Here is a 22,500-nt window from a genome sequence, read left to right on the forward strand (position 1 = left end):
GGCCGAGGAGCCTCACCGCATAGCAATCGGGGGTGCGAGGCGAGGGATGGGGCGGGAAGGCCCCAACGGCTAGACGGAAGAGGCTTCAGGGCCGCCTAGGAATGGTCCAAGCATCGGACACGCTTGGGGCGACTACCAGTGACAGCCCCCTATCCCGCGATGCGTCCGATACGAAGATGGTTCCAAGGCGGCCGAGGAGCCTCACCGCATAGCAATCGGGGTGCGAGGTGGGGGATGCGGCGAGATGGCCCCAACGGCTAGACGGAAGAGGCCACAGGGCCGCGTCGGAATAGTCCAAGCATCGGACGCGCTTGGGGCGACTACCAGTGACAACCCCTTATCCCGCGATGCGTCCGATACGAAGATAGTTCCAAGGCGGCCGAGGAGCCTCACCGCATAGCAATCGGGGTGCGAGGTGGGGGATGCGGCGAGATGGCCCCAACGGCTAGACGGAAGAGGCTGCAGGGCCGCCTCGGAATAGTCCAAGCATCGGACGCGCTTGGGGCCACTACCAGTGACAACCCCTTATCCCGCAATGCGTCCGATACGAAGATAGTTCCAAGGCGGCCGAAGAGCCTCACCGCATAGCAATCGGGGTGCGAGGTGGGGGATGCGGCGAGATGGCCCCAACGGCTAGACGGAAGAGGCCACAGGGCCGCCTCGGAATAGTCCAAGCATCGGACGCGCTTGGGGCGACTACCAGTGACAACCCCTTATCCCGCGATGCGTCCGATACGAAGATAGTTCCCAGGCGGCCGAGGAGCCTCACCGCATAGCAATCGGGGTGCGAGGCGAGGGATGCGGCGAGATGGCCCCAAAGGCTAGACGGAAGAGGCTGCAGGGCTGCCTCGGAATAGTCCAAGCATCGGACGCGCTTGGGGCGACTACCACTGCCAACCCCTTATCCCGCGATGCGTCCGATACACAGATAGTTCCGAGGCGGCCGAGGAGGTGGGGGATGCAGCGAGATGGCCCCAACGGCTAGACGGAAGAGGCTGCAGGGCCGCCTCGGAATAGTCCAAGCATCGGACGCGCTTGGGGCGACTACCAGTGACAACCCCTTATCCCGCGATGCGTCCGATACACAGATAGTTCCGAGGCGGCCAAGGAGCCTCACCGCATAGCAATCGTGGTGCGAGGTGGGGGATGCGGCGAGATGGCCCCAACGGCTAGACGGAAGAGGCTGCAGGGCCGCCTCGGAATGGTCCAAGCATCGGATGCGCTTGGGGCGACTACCACTGCCAACCCCTTATCCCGCGATGCGTCCGATACACAGATAGTTCCAAGGCGGCCGAGGAGCCTCACAGCATAGCAATCAGGGTGCGAGGCGAGGGATGCGGCGAGAAAGCCCCAACGGCTAGAGGGAAGAGGCTTCAGGTCCGCCTCGGAATGGTCCAAGCATCGGACGCGCTTGGGGCGACTACCAGTGACAACCCCTTATCCCGCGACGCGTCCGATACACAGATAGTTCCAAGGCGGCCGAGGAGCCTCACCGCATAGCAATCGGGGTGCGAGGCGAGGGATGCGGCGAGAAGGACCCAACGGCTACACGGAAGAGGCTTCGGGGCCGCCTCGGAATGGTCCAAGCATCGGACGCGCTTGGGGCGACTACCAGTGACAACCCCTTATCCCGCGACGCGTCCGATACACAGATAGTTCCAAGGCGGCCGAGGAGCCTCACCGCATAGCAATCGGGGTGCGAGGCGAGGGATGCGGCGAGAAGGACCCAACGGCTACACGGAAGAGGCTTCGGGGCCGCCTCGGAATGGTCCAAGCATCGGACGCGCTTGGGGCGACTACCAGTGACAACCCCTTATCCCGCGACGCGTCCGATACACAGATAGTTCCAAGGCGGCCGAGGAGCCTCACCGCATAGCAATCGGGGTGCGAGGCGAGGGATGCGGCGAGAAGGACCCAACGGCTAGACGGAAGAGGCTTCGGGTCCGCCTCGGAATGGTCCAAGCATCGGACGCGCTTGGGGCGACTACCAGTGACAACCCCTTATCCCGCGACGCGTCCGATACACAGATAGTTCCAAGGCGGCCGAGGAGCCTCACCGCATAGCAATCGGGGTGCGAGGCGAGGGATGCGGCGAGAAGGACCCAACGGCTAGACGGAAGAGGCTTCGGGTCCGCCTCGGAATGGTCCAAGCATCGGACGCGCTTGGGGCGACTACCAGTGACAACCCCTTATCCCGCGACGCGTCCGATACACAGATAGTTCCAAGGCGGCCGAGGAGCCTCACCGCATAGCAATCGGGGTGCGAGGCGAGGGATGCGGCGAGAAGGACCCAACGGCTAGACGGAAGAGGCTTCGGGTCCGCCTCGGAATGGTCCAAGCATCGGACGCGCTTGGGGCGACTACCAGTGACAACCCCTTATCCCGCGACGCGTCCGATACACAGATAGTTCCGAGGCGGCCGAGGAGCCTCACCGCATAGCAATCGGGGTGCGAGGCGAAGGATGCGGCGAGAAGGACCCAACGGCTAGACGGAAGAGGCTTCGGGTCCGCCTCGGAATGGTCTAAGCATCGGACGCGCTTGGGGCGACTACCAGTGACAACCCCTTATCCCGCGACGCGTCCGATACACAGATAGTTCCAAGGCGGCCGAGGAGCCTCACCGCATAGCAATCGGGGTGCGAGGCGAGGGATGCGGCGAGAAGGACCCAACGGCTAGACGGAAGAGGCTTCAGGGCCGCCTCGGAATGGTCCAAGCATCGAACGCGCTTGGGGCGACTACCAGTGACAACCCCTTATCCCGCGACGCGTCCGATACACAGATAGTTCCGAGGCGGCCGAGGAGCCTCACCGCATAGCAATCGGGGTGCGAGGCGAGGGATGCGGCGAGAAGGACCCAACGGCTAGACGGAAGAGGCTTCAGGGCCGCCTCGGAATGGTCCAAGCATCGGACGCGCTTGGGGCGACTACCAGTGACAACCCCTTATCCCGCGACGCGTCCGATACACAGATAGTTCCGAGGCGGCCGAGGAGCCTCACCGCATAGCAATCGGGGTGCGAGGCGAGGGATGCGGCGAGAAGGACCCAACGGCTAGACGGAAGAGGCTTCAGGGCCGCCTCGGAATGGTCCAAGCATCGGACGCGCTTGGGGCGACTACCAATGACAACCCCTTATCCCGCGACGCGTCCGATACACAGATAGTTCCGAGGCGGCCGAGGAGCCTCACCGCATAGCAATCGGGGTGCGAGGCGAGGGATGCGGCGAGAAGGACCCAACGGCTAGACGGAAGAGGCTTCAGGGCCGCCTCGGAATGGTCCAAGCATCGGACGCGCTTGGGGCGACTACCAGTGACAACCCCTTATCCCGCGACGCGTCCGATACACAGATAGTTCCGAGGCGGCCGAGGAGCCTCACCGCATAGCAATCGGGGTGCGAGGCGAGGGATGCGGCGAGAAGGACCCAACGGCTAGACGGAAGAGGCTTCAGGGCCGCCTCGGAATGGTCCAAGCATCGGACGCGCTTGGGGCGACTACCGTTGCCAACCCCTTATCCCGCGATGCGTCTGATACACAGATAGTTCCGAGGCGGCCGAGGAGCCTCACCGCATAGCAATCGGGTTGCGAGGCAGATTATTGGGAAGGGAACCCCCTGGGATGCGGCTCAAGCAGTGCCCAAAGGGACTGGAATGCGGAATCACATCGAGAGACCCAAATGCTATACGAGGGCTCAAATCGAATTATCGATTTGGCCACGACATGGACGCATCGGAACGACTACCTTTGCCGAACCACTCGCAATTGCATCCATACCGAAACCAATAGACATTTCCGTTAGAGCCCTCGCATAGCATTCGGGAATCTCGCATGCCCCTCTAAATCGACCAATGCTGGCGCTCAATGAAAATCCGAGCGCTACCACCGTTCGAGCGCCAGCATTGGTCGAGTTAGAGGGGCACGGGGGAGAATGCTCCAGTCAACACCTCCCCTATATAAGTTATTTGTCCGATTCTCGCACAACCGTAGTCTGCCTCGTCGAATCAAACAACGGTCCCAGATTCCGACTTCCGTTCCGTAGAGACCCAAAAGCTAGATGGAGGCTCGCAAGAAAGAGAGTCGGCGCATAGCAATCGGGTTTCTCGAACGTTTAGGGACCGAGCTCACTTGCGGATAGGGCAAAATCCGCCAAGCAACCCAAAAGCTAGACGGGGGCTCGAATCGAATCGCCTAGGCGGCCACAACAACGACGTGTTGGATCGACTACCAGTGCCAAACCATTCAGCAAGACTAGTCTGTGTCGAGGCCGGATAGAGATTCTCAGAGAGCGCCCGCATAGCATTTAGGAGACCTGCCGCGTCCCTCACACTCGACAAATGGTGGTGCACGTTTATAAATCCGAGCGATCCCAACCCTTTCAAGCACCAACATCGGTCGAGATAGAGGGGCACGGAGGGGGCTGCGTGAGACAACACAGTCCCCTATATAAGTTATTTGTCCGATTCTCACACATCCGAAGAATGGTCATCAAATCGGACAACAGCCCAAACTTCCGACTTCCGTCCCAGAAAGCCCAAGAGCTATCTAAAACGTTCATGGCCGGAACTCGATCGCGGCTATACCAGTCCGCCAAGCAACCCAAAAGCTAGACTGGAGCTCTAGTCGAATCACCTCTGTGGCCATTGCAAGGACGTGTTGGAGCGACTACCATTGCCGAACCATTCCGCAGGTCGAGTCCATACCAAGGCCGCATAGAGATTCACGATGAGCTCCTGCATAGCAATCAGGAGACTTGCCGTGTCCATCACAATCGATAAATCCTGGTGCAAGATTTTTGCATCCGAGCGCTCCAACCAGTCGAGCACCAGCATCAATCGACATAAACGGGCACGGGGGGAGGATGCTCGAGAACACTACCTCCCCTATATAAGTTATTTGTCCGATTCTCAAGCAGCCGAAGTCTGGTCATCGAATCGGGTCAAAGACCACAACTTCCGACTTTACCCACAATGCAAGTCATCGAATCGAACATCGGCCCCCGAGTCGGACTCCATGCGTATGTCAGGTCATCGGACCCAAATTCCGCCTTCCTGCGCATGGCGGGCCATCAATATCAACTCGGTCATCGGACCCAAACTCCGCCTTTTTGCGTATGGCACGCCTTCAAATCGGTCATCGGACCCAAATTCCGCCTTCCTGTGCATGGCGGGCCATCAACATCAACTCGGTCATCGGACCCAAATTCCGCCTTTCTGCGCATGGCACGCCATCAACTCGGTCATCGGACCCAAATTCCGCCTTCCTGCGCATGGCAGGTCATCGGACACAAATTCAGACCTCGCCAATATGCCTACGTATCGAATCGGTCATCGGACCCAACTTCCGACTTCATCCATACTGTAGGGTCTTTGAGGTTGGCGCGGTGCGCTCAACCCAGGGAGTCGACCCATCGAAGCATACACCTCCCCTATATAAGCTATTTGTCCGATTCCCACACCTGTGTAGTTTGCACCTCTGACCAGGACATCGACCCCAACTTCCGAACTCGACTGCAACGACGGCACCAGCGCCTTGGTGCGCACCTTGCGACGCACAGTCCCAACATTCGCCTTCCTGCACATGGCAGGTCATCGGACCCAAATTCCGACCTCGCGAGTATGCCTACATATCGAATCGGTCATCGGACCCAACTTCCGACTTCATCCATACCGTAGGGTCTTTGAGGTTGGCGCGGTGCGCTCAACCCGGGGAGTCGACCCAACGAAGCATACACCTCCCCTATATAAGCTATTTGTCCGATTCCCACACCTGTGTAGTTTGCACCTCCGATCAAGACATCGACCCCAACTTCCGAACTCGCCTCCAACGACCGAACCAGCGCCTTGGTGCGCACCTTGCAACGCACAGTGCCAACATTCGCCTTCCTGCACGTGGCAGGTCATCGGACCCAAATTCCGACCTCGCGAGTATGCCTACATATCGAATCGGTCATCGGACCCAACTTCCGACTTCATCCATACCGTAGGGTCTTTGAGGTTGGCGCGGTGCGCTCAACCCGGGGAGTCGACCCAACGAAGCATACACCTCCCCTATATAAGCTATTTGTCCGATTCCCACACCTGTGTAGCTTGCACCTCCGATCAGGACATCGACCCCAACTTCCGAACTCGACTAAAAAGACCGCACCAGCGCCTTGGTGTGCACCTTGCAACGCACAGTGTCAACATTCGCCTTCCTGCACATGGCAGGTCATCGGACCCAAATTCCGACCTCATGAGCATACCTACTAATCGAATTGGTCATCGGACCCAACTTCCGACTTCATCCATACCGTAGGGTCTTTGAGGTTGGCGCGGTGCGCTCAACCTGGGGAGTCGACCCATCGAAGCATACACCTCCCCTATATAAGCTATTTGTCCGATTCCGACACCTGTGTAGTTTGCACCTCCGCTCAGGACATCGACCCCAACTTCCGAACTCGCCTGCAACGACCGAACCAGCGCCTTGGTGCGCACCAAAAGTGCGCACTTTTGGAGGGCACTTTTGTGCGCTCCAAAGGTGCGCACTTTTGGAGGGCACTTTTCTGCGCTCCAAAGGTGCGCACTTTTGGAGGGCACTTTTTGGAGGGCACTTTTCTGCGCTCCAAAGGTGCGCACTTTTGGAGGGCACTTTTTGGAGGGCACTTTTCTGCGCTCCAAAGGTGCGCACTTTTGGAGGGCACTTTTTGGAGGGCACTTTTCTGCGCTCCAAAGGTGCGCACTTTTGGAGGGCACTTTTTGGAGGGCACTTTTCTGCGCTCCAAAGGTGCGCACTTTTGGAGGGCACTTTTTGGAGGGCACTTTTCTGCGCTCCAAAGGTGCGCACTTTTGGAGGGCACTTTTCTGTGCTCCAAAGGTGCGCACTTTTGGAGGGCACTTTTTGGAGGGCACTTTTCTGCGCTCCAAAGGTGCGCACTTTTGGAGGGCACTTTTCTGCGCTCCAAAGGTGCGCACTTTTGGAGGGCACTTTTTGGAGGGCACTTTTCTGCGCTCCAAAGGTGCGCACTTTTGGAGGGCACTTTTGTGCACTCCAAAGGTGCGCACTTTTGGAGGGCACTTTTCCTGTGCTCCAAAGGTGCACACCTAGGTGAGCACCTTCGACCACACCTTGTAGCACACCAAACTCTGACTTTCGACTTCATCCGCAATGCAGGGTCTTTGAGGTTGGCGCAATGCGCACAACCAGGGGAGTCGACCCATCAAACCCAACACCTCCCCTATATAAGCTATTTGTCTGATTCTCATACATGCGTAGCCTGCAGGAGCAATTAGGACATCGACCCCAACTTTCGGCTTCTAAACGAAAACAAGGTCTTTGAGGTTGGTGTAATGCGAACAACTAGGGGAGTCAACCCATCAAACCCAACACCTCCCCTATATAAGCTATTTGTCTGATTCTCATACATGTGTAGTCTACAGGAGCAATTAGGACATCGACCCCAACTTTTGACTTCTTAACGAAAACAAGGTCTTTGAGGTTGACGTAATGCGCACAACCAGGGGAGTCGACCCATCAAACCCAACACCTCCCCTATATAAGCTATTTGTCCGATTCTCATACATGTGTAGCCTGCAGGAGCCATTAGGACATTGACCCCAACTTTTGACTTCTTAACGAAAACAAGGTCTTTGAGGTTGGCGTAATGCGCACAACCAAGGGAGTTGACCCATCAAACCCAACACCTCCCCTATATAAGCTATTTGTCTGATTCTCATACATGTGTAGCCTGCAACAACGATTAGGACATCCACCCCAACTTCTGAATTCGTCTGCGTTGACCGCACCAAAGGTGCACGCCTTGGTGCTCACCAAAATCCGACTTCCGACTTCTTCTGCTATGCGGGGTCTTTGAGGTTGGCGCAGTGCGCACAACCAGGGGAGTCAACCCACCGAATGCAACACCTCCCCTATATAAGCTATTTGTCTGATTCTCATACATGCGTAGACTGCAGCAATGATTAGGACATCCACCCCAACTTTTGACTTCTTAAACAAGACAGGGTCTTTGAAGTTGGTGCAGTGCACACAACCAGGGGAGTCGACCCATCAAACGCAACACCTCCCCTATATAAAGCTATTTGTCCGATTCTCATACGTGTAGTCTGCAGCAGCGATTAGGACATCGACCCCAACTTCCGAATTCGTTTGCATTGACCGCACCAAAGGTGCACGCCTTGGTGTGCACCCTGGAGTGCACTTTGGTGCTCACCTCGGTGCACACTTTGGTGTGCACCTCGGTGTGCACCAAAGGTGCGCACCTTGGAGCGCACCAAAGGTGTACACTTTGGAGCGCACCACATAGGGTCTTTGAGAGGTTGGCGCAGTGCGCACACCAAGGTGGGTGTTGAGGTGCGTGCCGAGGTGGGTGGGTGCTAGGGTGCGCTCCATGGTGGGTGCCAGGGTGGGTGCGTGCTAGGGTGGATTCCAAAGAGGGTCATAGGGTGGGTGCCAAGGTGGGTTGGTGATATAGTGGGTTCAAAGGTGGGTACTAGGGTGGGTTCCAAGGTGGGTCACAAGTTGGGTGCCAGGATGCGTGGGTGTTAGGTTGGGTGCCAAGGTGGGCTCCTGCGTGGGTGGGTGCTAGGGTGGGTTTCAAGGTGGACGCGAGGGCGGGTGCCAAGGTGGGTAACAAGTTGGGTGTTAGGATGGGTGAGTGCTAGAGTGGGTGCCAAGGTGGGTGGGTGCTAAGGTGGATGCCAAGGTGGTTCACAGGGTGGGTGGGTTCTAGGGTGAGTTCCAAGGTGGGTCACAGGTTCAGTGCTAGGGTGGGTGTCAAGGCGGGTGTCGAGGTGCCTGGGTGCTAGGGTGTGGATGCCAATGTGGGTCATAGGGTGGGTACTAGGGTGGGCTGCAATGTGGGTGCCAAGGTGGGTAACATGCTCGGTGGGTTCTAAATTGGGTGCCAGGGTGGGTGTGCACCCACCTTGCCCGAGGTGGGTGCCAAGGTGCCAGTGTGGGTGGGTGCTAAGGTGGATGCCAAGGTGGGTGAGAAGGTGGGTGATAGGTTGAGTGGTAGGATGGGTGGGTGCCAAGATGGGTCACAGGGTGGGTGCAAGGGTGGGTAGGTGCTAGGGTTGGTGTCAGGGTGGGTGGGTGCTAGGTTGGGTTCCAAGGTGGGTGCGAGGGTGAGTGTCAAGGTGGGTCACAGGTTAGGTGCTAGGATGGGTGAGTGCTAGGGTGCAAAGGTGCCAGGGTGGGTGCTAGGATGGGTCGATGCTAGGGTGAGTGGCAAGGTGGGTCCACAAGTGTCAAGGTGGGTGCCGAGGTGGGTGCCAAGTCGGCGACTGCTATGGTGGATGCCAAGGTGGGTCACGGGGTGGGTGCCAAGTTGCTAGGTTGGGTTCCAAGGTGGGTGCCAACGTGGGTGCTAGGGTGCGTGGGTTAAAGGGTGTGTCACAACGTGGGTGCCAGGATGGGTGCGCACCCACACTGGCCAAGACGGGTGCGGGTGCAAGGTTGGGTTCCAAGCCCGGTCACAGGCTGGGTGCTAGGATGGGTGGGTGCCAAGGTGGGCACCAGGGTGGGTGCACCCACCCTGGCCAAGGTGGGTCACGGGGTGGGTCCTAGGGTGGGTAACGGGGTGGGTACTAAGGTGCGTGCCAAGGTGGGTCATAGGGTGGGTGCCAAGGTGGGCACCAGGGTGGGTGTGCACCAACCCTAGCCAGGGTAGGTCACGGGGTGGTTGTCGGGGTGGGCGTCAAGGAGCCAAGGTGGGTGGCAAGTAGCCAAGTTGCGTGCCAAGGTGGGTGTCGGGGTGGGTGCCAAGGATCCAAGGTGGGTGCCAAGGAACCAAGGTGGGTGTCTGGGTGGGTGCCGAGGTGGGAGCCAGGGTGGGTCCCAAGGTGAGTGCAAAGGTGGGTGCCAGGGTCAAGGTGAGTGCCAATGTGGGTTCCAAGGTGCCAGGGTCAGGGTGAGTGCCAATGTGGGTTCAAAGGTGCTAAGTTGGGTGCGAGGTTGGGTGCGAGGGTGGGTGGGTGCCAAGGTGTGCTAGGTGGAAGCCCGGGTGGGTCGGCATCCCATGGGTGTCGAGTTGGGTGCCTGATGGGTGCTTCTTGTCAAGTTTTAGTCGTCGGGACTCATTTCGAGCCTTAGAGGTCGTTTCTTGTCCGGTTGCCCTGTCTTCGACCTGGGAACCCAATTTTGGTCCTCGGGTCCCATTTTTTTTTGTCTCGCATCCCACTTTTGGCCTGTGGCCTTTTCGGGGTCGATTCTCGTTTTGGGCATCAGAGCATGTTTCTTCTCCTAAAACCCAATATTTGTTTATTAAGTCTCGGAACACATTTTTGTTCTCGTGGACCCATCATGGGTCTTGGAACGCATTTGTGGTCCTTGGGTCCCATTTTGCATCCCGAAACTTGTGTTTTGGTGCTTGATCCCTATTTTGGGTGCCCACCTTGCACCAAGTGCGCACCCGGGGCAAACCGAGCGCCTTGGTGCACCGGGGCAAGATCGAGCGTGCACCCGAGGCGCCCCGAACATGCACCAAGGTGCACTCGGCCCACATGTGAGCGCAGGTCGTTGCGCCCGAGGTGGTGTGTGGGCACCGCGTTGCAGACGGGACACTGCACGCACACGACGCCCCCTCCAGGTGCACGCACGTAGGCCGGGCCGGGTGCACACCCGACGCCCTAGCAAGGTGCGCGCACCCGGGCAGGGCTCACACTTGGCGAACGGGGCGCACTTCGCGAGGGAGGGTGTGCACCTCGACGGGGGTGGGTGGCCGGGGTGGATTCGCACGTGGGTCGCGGTTTGCTAAGTACACACTGCGACAAGCTCATAACGGGTGCGATCATACCAGCGTTAGTGCACCGGATCCCATCAGAACTCCGCAGTTAAGCGCGCTTGGGCCGGAGTAGTACTGGGATGGGTGACCTCCCGGGAAGTCCCGGTGTTGCACCCTTTTTTAGTTTTTCGCCGGGCGTCGCAATGCTATTTGAATAAACCTTTTGCCCGTTTGCGTTCTCGTCGGGGCCGGGCCGGGCCGGGGTGCGCTGCCCGCACTACCGCGCGCGCGGGGGCGACACCGAGCGCGCACCCGAGGCGCCCCGAGCACACAGGCCACGGTGCAACCCGGGCGTTGTGCGCGCACCCCGGTGCGCCCGAGGTGCTGCGCGCGCACCCAGGTGAAATCGGTGTGCACCTCGGCCAGTGCGCGCTCGGTCGAGTCGCGCACGTTGGCCAAGGTGCACGGTGATGTTTCTTACTCTAAGGTTCCGCACCAGACGCCCGGGACAGGTGAGCGAAGCTGGGCGGGGCCGGGTGCGCGGCCGGGGCAGGTGCACGCAGCTGGAGAGAGCTTTGGAGCACACTTCGGAGCGCACCAATGATGCGCTCCATTCAAAAGTTTCCTGAAAAGGCAAAAAAAGTTGAGATTATAGAATTTCCCACTTGAGAGATTGTAAAAAAAAAAAATTTAAAATGAAGGAAACGCGGGTGCCAAGGTGTGCGCAGCCCAGCCCACCCTGGCGAAGGTGCACGCAAGGTGCGCACCCGAGGCAAACCGGACAATTAACCCAACTTTCGACTTCGCGCGCACCTTGGAGCGCACTTCGGAGCGCTCCTTGGTGCGCACCAATCTTGGGCACCTCGGAGTGCACCATGGCGCCCACCAAGGTGCGCACCCGGGGCAAACCGAGCTCCGACTTCGTGCGCACCTTGGAGCGCACGAAAGGTGCGCACCATGGCGCCCACCAAGGTGCGCAGCCCAGCCAAGGCGTGCGCATCAAGGTGCGCACCCTGGCGAAGGTGCGCACCCGGGGCAAACCGAGCTCCGACTTCGTGCGCACCTTGGAGCGCACAAAAGGTGCGCAACCCAGCCAAGGTGTGCGCACCCCGGTCAAACCGAGCTCCGAATCGTGCGCACCAGAGGTGCACGCCATCGTGCGCACCTTGGAGCACACTTCGGAGCCCTCCTTGGTGCGCGCCGATGTTGCGCACCTCGGAGCGCACCCGGGGAAAACAATGCAATTAACCCGACTTTCGACTTCGTGGGCACCTCGGAGCGCTCTCGGGTTCGCACCTCGGAGCACACCGAGGTGCGCACCTTTGATGCGCTGCCTTCACCAATTTCCAGAAAAGGCAAGAAAACATTGAGAAGGTGTGCGCACCGAGGTGCCCACCCTGGCGAAGGTGCACGCGAGGTGCGCACCCGGGGCAAACCGGGCTCCGACTTCGTGCACGCCGCACCTTGGAGCACACTTCGGAGCGCTCCTTGGTGCGCACCAGGGCGCGCAACCCAGCCGAGGTGCCCACCCCGGCGAAGGTGCACGCGAGGTGCGCACCCGGGGCAAACCGGGCTCCGACTTCGTGCACGCCATGGTGCCCACCGCGGCGAAGGTGCACGCGAGGTGCGCACCCGGGGCAAACCGGGCTCCGACTTCGTGCACGCCGCACCTTGGAGCACACTTCGGAGCGCTCCTTGGTGCGCACCATGGTGCCCACCAGGGCGCGCAACCCCGCCGAAGGTGCACGCGAGGTGCGCACCCGGGGCAAACCGGGCTCCGACTTCGTGCACGCCGCACCTTGGAGCACACTTCGGAGCGCTCCTTGGTGCGCACCATGGTGCCCACCAGGGCGCGCAACCCCGCCGAAGGTGCACGCGAGGTGCGCACCCGGGGCAAACCGGGCTCCGACTTCGTGCACGCCATGGTGCGCACCGCGGCGAAGGTGCGCACCCGGGGCAAACCGGGCTCCGACTTCGTGCACGCCGCACCTTGGAGCACACTTCGGAGCGCTCCTTGGTGCGCACCAGGGCGCGCAACCCAGCCGAGGTGCCCACCCCGGCGAAGGTGCACGCGAGGTGCGTACCCGGGGCAAACCGGGCTCCGACTTCGTGCACGCCGCACCTTGGAGCACACTTCGGAGCGCTCCTTGGTGCGCACCATGGTGCCCACCAGGCCGCGCAACCCAGCCAAGGTGTGCGCACCAAGGTGCACGCGAGGTGCGCACCCGGGGCAAACCGGGGTCCGACTTCGTGCACGCCGCACCTTGGAGCACACATCGGGGCGCTCCCGGGTTCGCACCGGCGTTGCGCACCGTGGTGGGCACCTCGGAGCACACCAAGGTGGGCAGCGAGGTGCGCACCTTTGATGCGATGCCTTCACTAATTTCCATAAAAGGCAAAAAAAAAACGAGATTTTAAAATTTCCGTTTTGAAAGATAGTGAGAAAAAGGGAATGCTGGTGCCATCTTGAGCCCGCCCTGGTGCGCAGCCCAGCCAAGGTGTGCGCACCAAGGTGCCCACCCTGGCGAAGGTGCGCGCCCGGGCAATTAACCCAACTTCCAACTTCGCGCGCGCCAGGGTGGGAGCGCACCCAACAACCGGGCCTGGGAAGAGCCAATGCGAGAAACCCCACCAAACGCTCTGACAAAAAAAGAGGGGGCGCTCCAGTAACCCCGCTTCGGAGCGCACCCTGGGCAAACCCAGCCAAGGTGCCCACCCCGGCCAAGGTGCAGGCGAGGTGCGCACCCGGGGCAAACCGGGCTCCGACAACGTGCACGCCGCACCTTGGAGCACACTTCGTAGCGCTCCCGGGTGCGCACCTCAGAGCACACCAAGGTGGGCAGCGAGGTGCGCACCTTTGATGCGCTGCCTTCACTAATTTCCAGAAAAGGCAAAAAAAAAAGGAGATTTTAAAATTTCCGTTTTGAAAGATAGTGAAAAAAACGGAACGCGCGTGCCATCTTGAGCCCGCCCTGGTGCGCAGCCCAGGTAAGGTGCCCACCCTGGCAAAGGTGCGCACCCGGGCAATTAACCCTACTTCCGACTTCGTGCGCGCCAGGGTGGCAACCGGGCCTCGGAAGAGCCAATGCGAGAAACCCCACCAAACGCTCCGACAAAAAAAGAGGCGGCGCTCCAATAACCCCGCTTCGGAGCGCAGCCGGGGCAAACCCAGCCAAGGTGCCCACCCCGACGAAGGTGCACGCGAGGTGCGCACCCGGGGCAAACCGGGCTCCGACAACGTGCACGCAGCACCTTGGAGCACACTTCGAAGCACTCCCGGGTGCCCACCGGCGTTGCGCACCGTGGTGGGCAGCGAGGTGCGCACCTTTGATGCGCTGCCTTCACTAATTTCCAGAAAAAGGCAAAAAAAAATGAGATTTTAAAATTTCCGTTTTGAAAGATAGTGAAAAAAAAGGAACGCGGGTGCCATCTTGAGCCCGCCCTGGTGCGCAGCCCAGGCAAGGCATGCGCACCAAGGTGCCCACCCGAGGTGCACACCCGGGGCAAACCGGGCTCCGACTTCGTGCAGGCCGCACCTTGGAGCACACTTCGGAGCGCTCCTTGGTGCGCACCATGGTGCCCACCAGGGCGCGCAACCCAGCCAAGGTCTGCACACGAAGGTGCCCACCCCGGCGAAGGTGCACGCGAGGTGCGCACCCGGGGCAAACCGGGCTCCGACTTCGTGCACGCCATGGTGCCCACCGCGGCGAAGGTGCACGCGAGGTGCGCACCCGGGGCAAACCGGGCTCCGACTTCGTGCACGCCGCACCTTGGAGCACACTTCGGAGCGCTCCTTGGTGCGCACCATGGTGCCCACCAGGGCGCGCAACCCAGCCAAGGTGTGCGCACCAAGGTGCACGCGAGGTGCGCACCCGGGGCAAACCGGGGTCCGACTTCGTGCACGCCGCACCTTGGAGCACACATCGGAGCGCTCCCAGGTTCGCACCAGCGTTGCGCACCTTTGATGCGCTGCCTTCACTAATTTCCAGAAAAGGCAAAAAAAAACGATATTTTAAAATTTCCGTTCTGAAAGATAGTGAAAAAAACGGAACGCGGGTGCCATCTTGAGCCCTTCCTGGTGCGCAGCCCAGGCAAGTTGTGCGCACCAAGGTGCCCACCCTGGCGGAGGTGCGCGCCCGGGGCAAACCGGGCTCCGACTTCGTGCACTGCATGGTGCCCACCAAGGCGCGCAACCCAGCCAAGGTGCCCACCGCAGCGAAGGTGCACGCGAGGTGCACACCCGGGGCAAACCGGGCTCCGACTTCGTGCACGCCGCACCTTGGAGCACACTTCAGAGCGCTCCTTGGTGCGCACCAGGGCGCGCAACCCAGCCGAGGTGCCCACCCCGGCGAAGGTGCACGCGAGGTGCGCACCCGGGGCAAACCGGGCTCCGACTTCGTGCACGCCATGGTGCCCACCGCGGCGAAGGTGCGCACCCGGGGCAAACCGGGCTCCGACTTCGTGCACGCCGCACCTTGGAGCACACTTCGGAGCGCTCCTTGGTGCGCACCATGGTGCCCACCAGGCCGCGCAACCCAGCCAAGGTGTGCGCACCAAGGTGCACGCGAGGTGCGCACCCGGGGCAAACCGGGGTCCGACTTCGTGCACGCCGCACCTTGGAGCACACATCGGGGCGCTCCCGGGTTCGCACCGGCGTTGCGCACCGTGGTGGGCACCTCGGAGCACACCAAGGTGGGCAGCGAGGTGCGCACCTTTGATGCGATGCCTTCACTAATTTCCATAAAAGGCAAAAAAAAAACGAGATTTTAAAATTTCCGTTTTGAAAGATAGTGAGAAAAAGGGAATGCTGGTGCCATCTTGAGCCCGCCCTGGTGCGCAGCCCAGCCAAGGTTTGCGCACCAAGGTGCCCACCCTGGCGAAGGTGCGCGCCCGGGCAATTAACCCAACTTCCAACTTCGCGCGCGCCAGGGTGGGAGCGCACCCAACAACCGGGCCTGGGAAGAGCCAATGCGAGAAACCCCACCAAACTCTCTGACAAAAAAAGAGGGGGCGCTCCAGTAACCCCGCTTCGGAGCGCACCCTGGGCAAACCCAGCCAAGGTGCCCACCCCGGCCAAGGTGCAGGCGAGGTGCGCACCCGGGGCAAACCGGGCTCCGACAACGTGCACGCCGCACCTTGGAGCACACTTCGTAGCGCTCCCGGGTGCGCACCTCAGAGCACACCAAGGTGGGCAGCGAGGTGCGCACCTTTGATGCGCTGCCTTCACTAATTTCCAGAAAAGGCAAAAAAAAAAGGAGATTTTAAAATTTCCGTTTTGAAAGATAGTGAAAAAAACGGAACGCGCGTGCCATCTTGAGCCCGCCCTGGTGCGCAGCCCAGGTAAGGTGCCACCCTGGCAAAGGTGCGCACCCGGGCAATTAACCCTACTTCCGACTTCGTGCGCGCCAGGGTGGCAACCGGGCCTCGGAAGAGCCAATGCGAGAAACCCCACCAAACGCTCCGACAAAAAAAGAGGCGGCGCTCCAATAACCCCGCTTCGGAGCGCAGCCGGGGCAAACCAAGCCAAGGTGCCCACCCCGACGAAGGTGCACGCGAGGTGCGCACCCGGGGCAAACCGGGCTCCGACAACGTGCACGCAGCACCTTGGAGCACACTTCGAAGCACTCCCGGGTGCCCACCGGCGTTGCGCACCGTGGTGGGCAGCGAGGTGCGCACCTTTGATGCGCTGCCTTCACTAATTTCCAGAAAAAGGCAAAAAAAAATGAGATTTTAAAATTTCCGTTTTGAAAGATAGTGAAAAAAAAGGAACGCGGGTGCCATCTTGAGCCCGCCCTGGTGCGCAGCCCAGGCAAGGCATGCGCACCAAGGTGCCCACCCGAGGTGCACACCCGGGGCAAACCGGGCTCCGACTTCGTGCAGGCCGCACCTTGGAGCACACTTCGGAGCGCTCCTTGGTGCGCACCATGGTGCCCACCAGGGCGCACCCGAGGCAAACCGGGCTCCGACTTCGTGCACGCCGCACCTTGGAGCACACATCGGAGCGCTCCCAGGTTCGCACCAGCGTTGCGCACCTTTGATGCGCTGCCTTCACTAATTTCCAGAAAAGGCAAAAAAAAACGATATTTTAAAATTTCCGTTCTGAAAGATAGTGAAAAAAACGGAACGCGGGTGCCATCTTGAGCCCTTCCTGATGCGCAGCCCAGGCAAGTTGTGCGCACCAAGGTGCCCACCCTGGCGGAGGTGCGCGCCCGGGGCAAACCGGGCTCCGACTTCGTGCACTGCATGGTGCCCACCAAGGCGCGCAACCCAGCCAAGGTGCCCACCGCAGCGAAGGTGCACGCGAGGTGCGCACCCGAGGTGCACACCCGGGGCAAACCGGGCTCCGACTTCGTGCACGCCGCACCTTGGAGCACACTTCAGAGCGCTCCTTGGTACGCACCAGGGCGCGCAACCCAGCCAAGGTGCTCACCCCGGCGAAGGTGCACGCGAGGTGCGCACCCGGGGCAAACCGGGCTCGGACTTCGTGCACGCCGCACCTTGGAGCACACATCGGAGCGCTCCCGGGTTCGCACCAGCATTGCGCACCTTTGATGCGCTGCCTTCACTAATTTCCAGAAAAGGCAAAAAAAAGAAAAAAATGAGATTTTAAAATTTCCGTTTTGAAAGATAGTGAAAAAAACGGAACGCGGGTGCCATCTTGAGCCCGCCCTGGTGTGCAGCCCAGGCAAGTTGTGCGCACCAAGGCACCCACCCTGGCCAAGGTGGGTCACGGGGTGGGTCCTAGGGTGGGTAACGGGGTGGGTACTAAGGTGCGTGCCAAGGTGGGTCATAGGGTGGGTGCCAAGGTGGGCACCAGGGTGGGTGTGCACCAACCCTAGCCAGGGTAGGTCACGGGGTGGTTGTCGGGGTGGGCGTCAAGGAGCCAAGGTGGGTGGCAAGTAGCCAAGTTGCGTGCCAAGGTGGGTGTCGGGGTGGGTGCCAAGGATCCAAGGTGGGTGCCAAGGAACCAAGGTGGGTGTCTGGGTGGGTGCCGAGGTGGGAGCCAGGGTGGGTCCCAAGGTGAGTGCAAAGGTGGGTGCCAGGGTCAAGGTGAGTGCCAATGTGGGTTCCAAGGTGCCAGGGTCAGGGTGAGTGCCAATGTGGGTTCAAAGGTGCTAAGTTGGGTGCGAGGTTGGGTGCGAGGGTGGGTGGGTGCCAAGGTGTGCTAGGTGGAAGCCCGGGTGGGTCGGCATCCCATGGGTGTCGAGTTGGGTGCCTGATGGGTGCTTCTTGTCAAGTTTTAGTCGTCGGGACTCATTTCGAGCCTTAGAGGTCGTTTCTTGTCCGGTTGCCCTGTCTTCGACCTGGGAACCCAATTTTGGTCCTCGGGTCCCATTTTTTTTTGTCTCGCATCCCACTTTTGGCCTGTGGCCTTTTCGGGGTCGATTCTCGTTTTGGGCATCAGAGCATGTTTCTTCTCCTAAAACCCAATATTTGTTTATTAAGTCTCGGAACACATTTTTGTTCTCGTGGACCCATCATGGGTCTTGGAACGCATTTGTGGTCCTTGGGTCCCATTTTGCATCCCGAAACTTGTGTTTTGGTGCTTGATCCCTATTTTGGGTGCCCACCTTGCACCAAGTGCGCACCCGGGGCAAACCGAGCGCCTTGGTGCACCGGGGCAAGATCGAGCGTGCACCCGAGGCGCCCCGAACATGCACCAAGGTGCACTCGGCCCACATGTGAGCGCAGGTCGTTGCGCCCGAGGTGGTGTGTGGGCACCGCGTTGCAGACGGGACACTGCACGCACACGACGCCCCCTCCAGGTGCACGCACGTAGGCCGGGCCGGGTGCACACCCGACGCCCTAGCAAGGTGCGCGCACCCGGGCAGGGCTCACACTTGGCGAACGGGGCGCACTTCGCGAGGGAGGGTGTGCACCTCGACGGGGGTGGGTGGCCGGGGTGGATTCGCACGTGGGTCGCGGTTTGCTAAGTACACACTGCGACAAGCTCATAACGGGTGCGATCATACCAGCGTTAGTGCACCGGATCCCATCAGAACTCCGCAGTTAAGCGCGCTTGGGCCGGAGTAGTACTGGGATGGGTGACCTCCCGGGAAGTCCCGGTGTTGCACCCTTTTTTAGTTTTTCGCCGGGCGTCGCAATGCTATTTGAATAAACCTTTTGCCCGTTTGCGTTCTCGTCGGGGCCGGGCCGGGCCGGGGTGCGCTGCCCGCACTACCGCGCGCGCGGGGGCGACACCGAGCGCGCACCCGAGGCGCCCCGAGCACACAGGCCACGGTGCAACCCGGGCGTTGTGCGCGCACCCCGGTGCGCCCGAGGTGCTGCGCGCGCACCCAGGTGAAATCGGTGTGCACCTCGGCCAGTGCGCGCTCGGTCGAGTCGCGCACGTTGGCCAAGGTGCACGGTGATGTTTCTTACTCTAAGGTTCCGCACCAGACGCCCGGGACAGGTGAGCGAAGCTGGGCGGGGCCGGGTGCGCGGCCGGGGCAGGTGCACGCAGCTGGAGAGAGCTTTGGAGCACACTTCGGAGCGCACCAATGATGCGCTCCATTCAAAAGTTTCCTGAAAAGGCAAAAAAAGTTGAGATTATAGAATTTCCCACTTGAGAGATTGTAAAAAAAAAAAATTTAAAATGAAGGAAACGCGGGTGCCAAGGTGTGCGCAGCCCAGCCCACCCTGGCGAAGGTGCACGCAAGGTGCGCACCCGAGGCAAACCGGACAATTAACCCAACTTTCGACTTCGCGCGCACCTTGGAGCGCACTTCGGAGCGCTCCTTGGTGCGCACCAATCTTGGGCACCTCGGAGTGCACCATGGCGCCCACCAAGGTGCGCACCCGGGGCAAACCGAGCTCCGACTTCGTGCGCACCTTGGAGCGCACGAAAGGTGCGCACCATGGCGCCCACCAAGGTGCGCAGCCCAGCCAAGGCGTGCGCATCAAGGTGCGCACCCTGGCGAAGGTGCGCACCCGGGGCAAACCGAGCTCCGACTTCGTGCGCACCTTGGAGCGCACAAAAGGTGCGCAACCCAGCCAAGGTGTGCGCACCCCGGTCAAACCGAGCTCCGAATCGTGCGCACCAGAGGTGCACGCCATCGTGCGCACCTTGGAGCACACTTCGGAGCCCTCCTTGGTGCGCGCCGATGTTGCGCACCTCGGAGCGCACCCGGGGAAAACAATGCAATTAACCCGACTTTCGACTTCGTGGGCACCTCGGAGCGCTCTCGGGTTCGCACCTCGGAGCACACCGAGGTGCGCACCTTTGATGCGCTGCCTTCACCAATTTCCAGAAAAGGCAAGAAAACATTGAGAAGGTGTGCGCACCGAGGTGCCCACCCTGGCGAAGGTGCACGCGAGGTGCGCACCCGGGGCAAACCGGGCTCCGACTTCGTGCACGCCGCACCTTGGAGCACACTTCGGAGCGCTCCTTGGTGCGCACCAGGGCGCGCAACCCAGCCGAGGTGCCCACCCCGGCGAAGGTGCACGCGAGGTGCGCACCCGGGGCAAACCGGGCTCCGACTTCGTGCACGCCATGGTGCCCACCGCGGCGAAGGTGCACGCGAGGTGCGCACCCGGGGCAAACCGGGCTCCGACTTCGTGCACGCCGCACCTTGGAGCACACTTCGGAGCGCTCCTTGGTGCGCACCATGGTGCCCACCAGGGCGCGCAACCCCGCCGAAGGTGCACGCGAGGTGCGCACCCGGGGCAAACCGGGCTCCGACTTCGTGCACGCCGCACCTTGGAGCACACTTCGGAGCGCTCCTTGGTGCGCACCATGGTGCCCACCAGGGCGCGCAACCCCGCCGAAGGTGCACGCGAGGTGCGCACCCGGGGCAAACCGGGCTCCGACTTCGTGCACGCCATGGTGCGCACCGCGGCGAAGGTGCGCACCCGGGGCAAACCGGGCTCCGACTTCGTGCACGCCGCACCTTGGAGCACACTTCGGAGCGCTCCTTGGTGCGCACCAGGGCGCGCAACCCAGCCGAGGTGCCCACCCCGGCGAAGGTGCACGCGAGGTGCGTACCCGGGGCAAACCGGGCTCCGACTTCGTGCACGCCGCACCTTGGAGCACACTTCGGAGCGCTCCTTGGTGCGCACCATGGTGCCCACCAGGCCGCGCAACCCAGCCAAGGTGTGCGCACCAAGGTGCACGCGAGGTGCGCACCCGGGGCAAACCGGGGTCCGACTTCGTGCACGCCGCACCTTGGAGCACACATCGGGGCGCTCCCGGGTTCGCACCGGCGTTGCGCACCGTGGTGGGCACCTCGGAGCACACCAAGGTGGGCAGCGAGGTGCGCACCTTTGATGCGATGCCTTCACTAATTTCCATAAAAGGCAAAAAAAAAACGAGATTTTAAAATTTCCGTTTTGAAAGATAGTGAGAAAAAGGGAATGCTGGTGCCATCTTGAGCCCGCCCTGGTGCGCAGCCCAGCCAAGGTGTGCGCACCAAGGTGCCCACCCTGGCGAAGGTGCGCGCCCGGGCAATTAACCCAACTTCCAACTTCGCGCGCGCCAGGGTGGGAGCGCACCCAACAACCGGGCCTGGGAAGAGCCAATGCGAGAAACCCCACCAAACGCTCTGACAAAAAAAGAGGGGGCGCTCCAGTAACCCCGCTTCGGAGCGCACCCTGGGCAAACCCAGCCAAGGTGCCCACCCCGGCCAAGGTGCAGGCGAGGTGCGCACCCGGGGCAAACCGGGCTCCGACAACGTGCACGCCGCACCTTGGAGCACACTTCGTAGCGCTCCCGGGTGCGCACCTCAGAGCACACCAAGGTGGGCAGCGAGGTGCGCACCTTTGATGCGCTGCCTTCACTAATTTCCAGAAAAGGCAAAAAAAAAAGGAGATTTTAAAATTTCCGTTTTGAAAGATAGTGAAAAAAACGGAACGCGCGTGCCATCTTGAGCCCGCCCTGGTGCGCAGCCCAGGTAAGGTGCCCACCCTGGCAAAGGTGCGCACCCGGGCAATTAACCCTACTTCCGACTTCGTGCGCGCCAGGGTGGCAACCGGGCCTCGGAAGAGCCAATGCGAGAAACCCCACCAAACGCTCCGACAAAAAAAGAGGCGGCGCTCCAATAACCCCGCTTCGGAGCGCAGCCGGGGCAAACCCAGCCAAGGTGCCCACCCCGACGAAGGTGCACGCGAGGTGCGCACCCGGGGCAAACCGGGCTCCGACAACGTGCACGCAGCACCTTGGAGCACACTTCGAAGCACTCCCGGGTGCCCACCGGCGTTGCGCACCGTGGTGGGCAGCGAGGTGCGCACCTTTGATGCGCTGCCTTCACTAATTTCCAGAAAAAGGCAAAAAAAAATGAGATTTTAAAATTTCCGTTTTGAAAGATAGTGAAAAAAAAGGAACGCGGGTGCCATCTTGAGCCCGCCCTGGTGCGCAGCCCAGGCAAGGCATGCGCACCAAGGTGCCCACCCGAGGTGCACACCCGGGGCAAACCGGGCTCCGACTTCGTGCAGGCCGCACCTTGGAGCACACTTCGGAGCGCTCCTTGGTGCGCACCATGGTGCCCACCAGGGCGCGCAACCCAGCCAAGGTCTGCACACGAAGGTGCCCACCCCGGCGAAGGTGCACGCGAGGTGCGCACCCGGGGCAAACCGGGCTCCGACTTCGTGCACGCCATGGTGCCCACCGCGGCGAAGGTGCACGCGAGGTGCGCACCCGGGGCAAACCGGGCTCCGACTTCGTGCACGCCGCACCTTGGAGCACACTTCGGAGCGCTCCTTGGTGCGCACCATGGTGCCCACCAGGGCGCGCAACCCAGCCAAGGTGTGCGCACCAAGGTGCACGCGAGGTGCGCACCCGGGGCAAACCG

At 61.0% G+C, this 22,500-nt stretch overlaps 2 non-coding genes across 2 annotated transcripts; both read left to right on the top strand.

Annotated features, from left to right (window-relative positions):
• Positions 1–10,772: 10,772 nt before the first annotated feature.
• On the top strand, positions 10,773–10,891 carry LOC131870182 (5S ribosomal RNA). The gene has a single exon (XR_009368509.1). It is a non-coding gene; the product is annotated as a 5S ribosomal RNA (ribosomal RNA).
• Positions 10,892–18,673: 7,782 nt separating this feature from the next.
• Positions 18,674–18,792, top strand: LOC131870183 (5S ribosomal RNA). Its single transcript, XR_009368510.1, has one exon. It is a non-coding gene; the product is annotated as a 5S ribosomal RNA (ribosomal RNA).
• The last annotated feature ends 3,708 nt before the right edge of the window (positions 18,793–22,500 follow it).

This window comes from Cryptomeria japonica, unplaced genomic scaffold (assembly GCF_030272615.1).
Source record: "Cryptomeria japonica unplaced genomic scaffold, Sugi_1.0 HiC_scaffold_303, whole genome shotgun sequence".
Classification (NCBI taxonomy): Eukaryota; Viridiplantae; Streptophyta; class Pinopsida; order Cupressales; family Cupressaceae; genus Cryptomeria; species Cryptomeria japonica.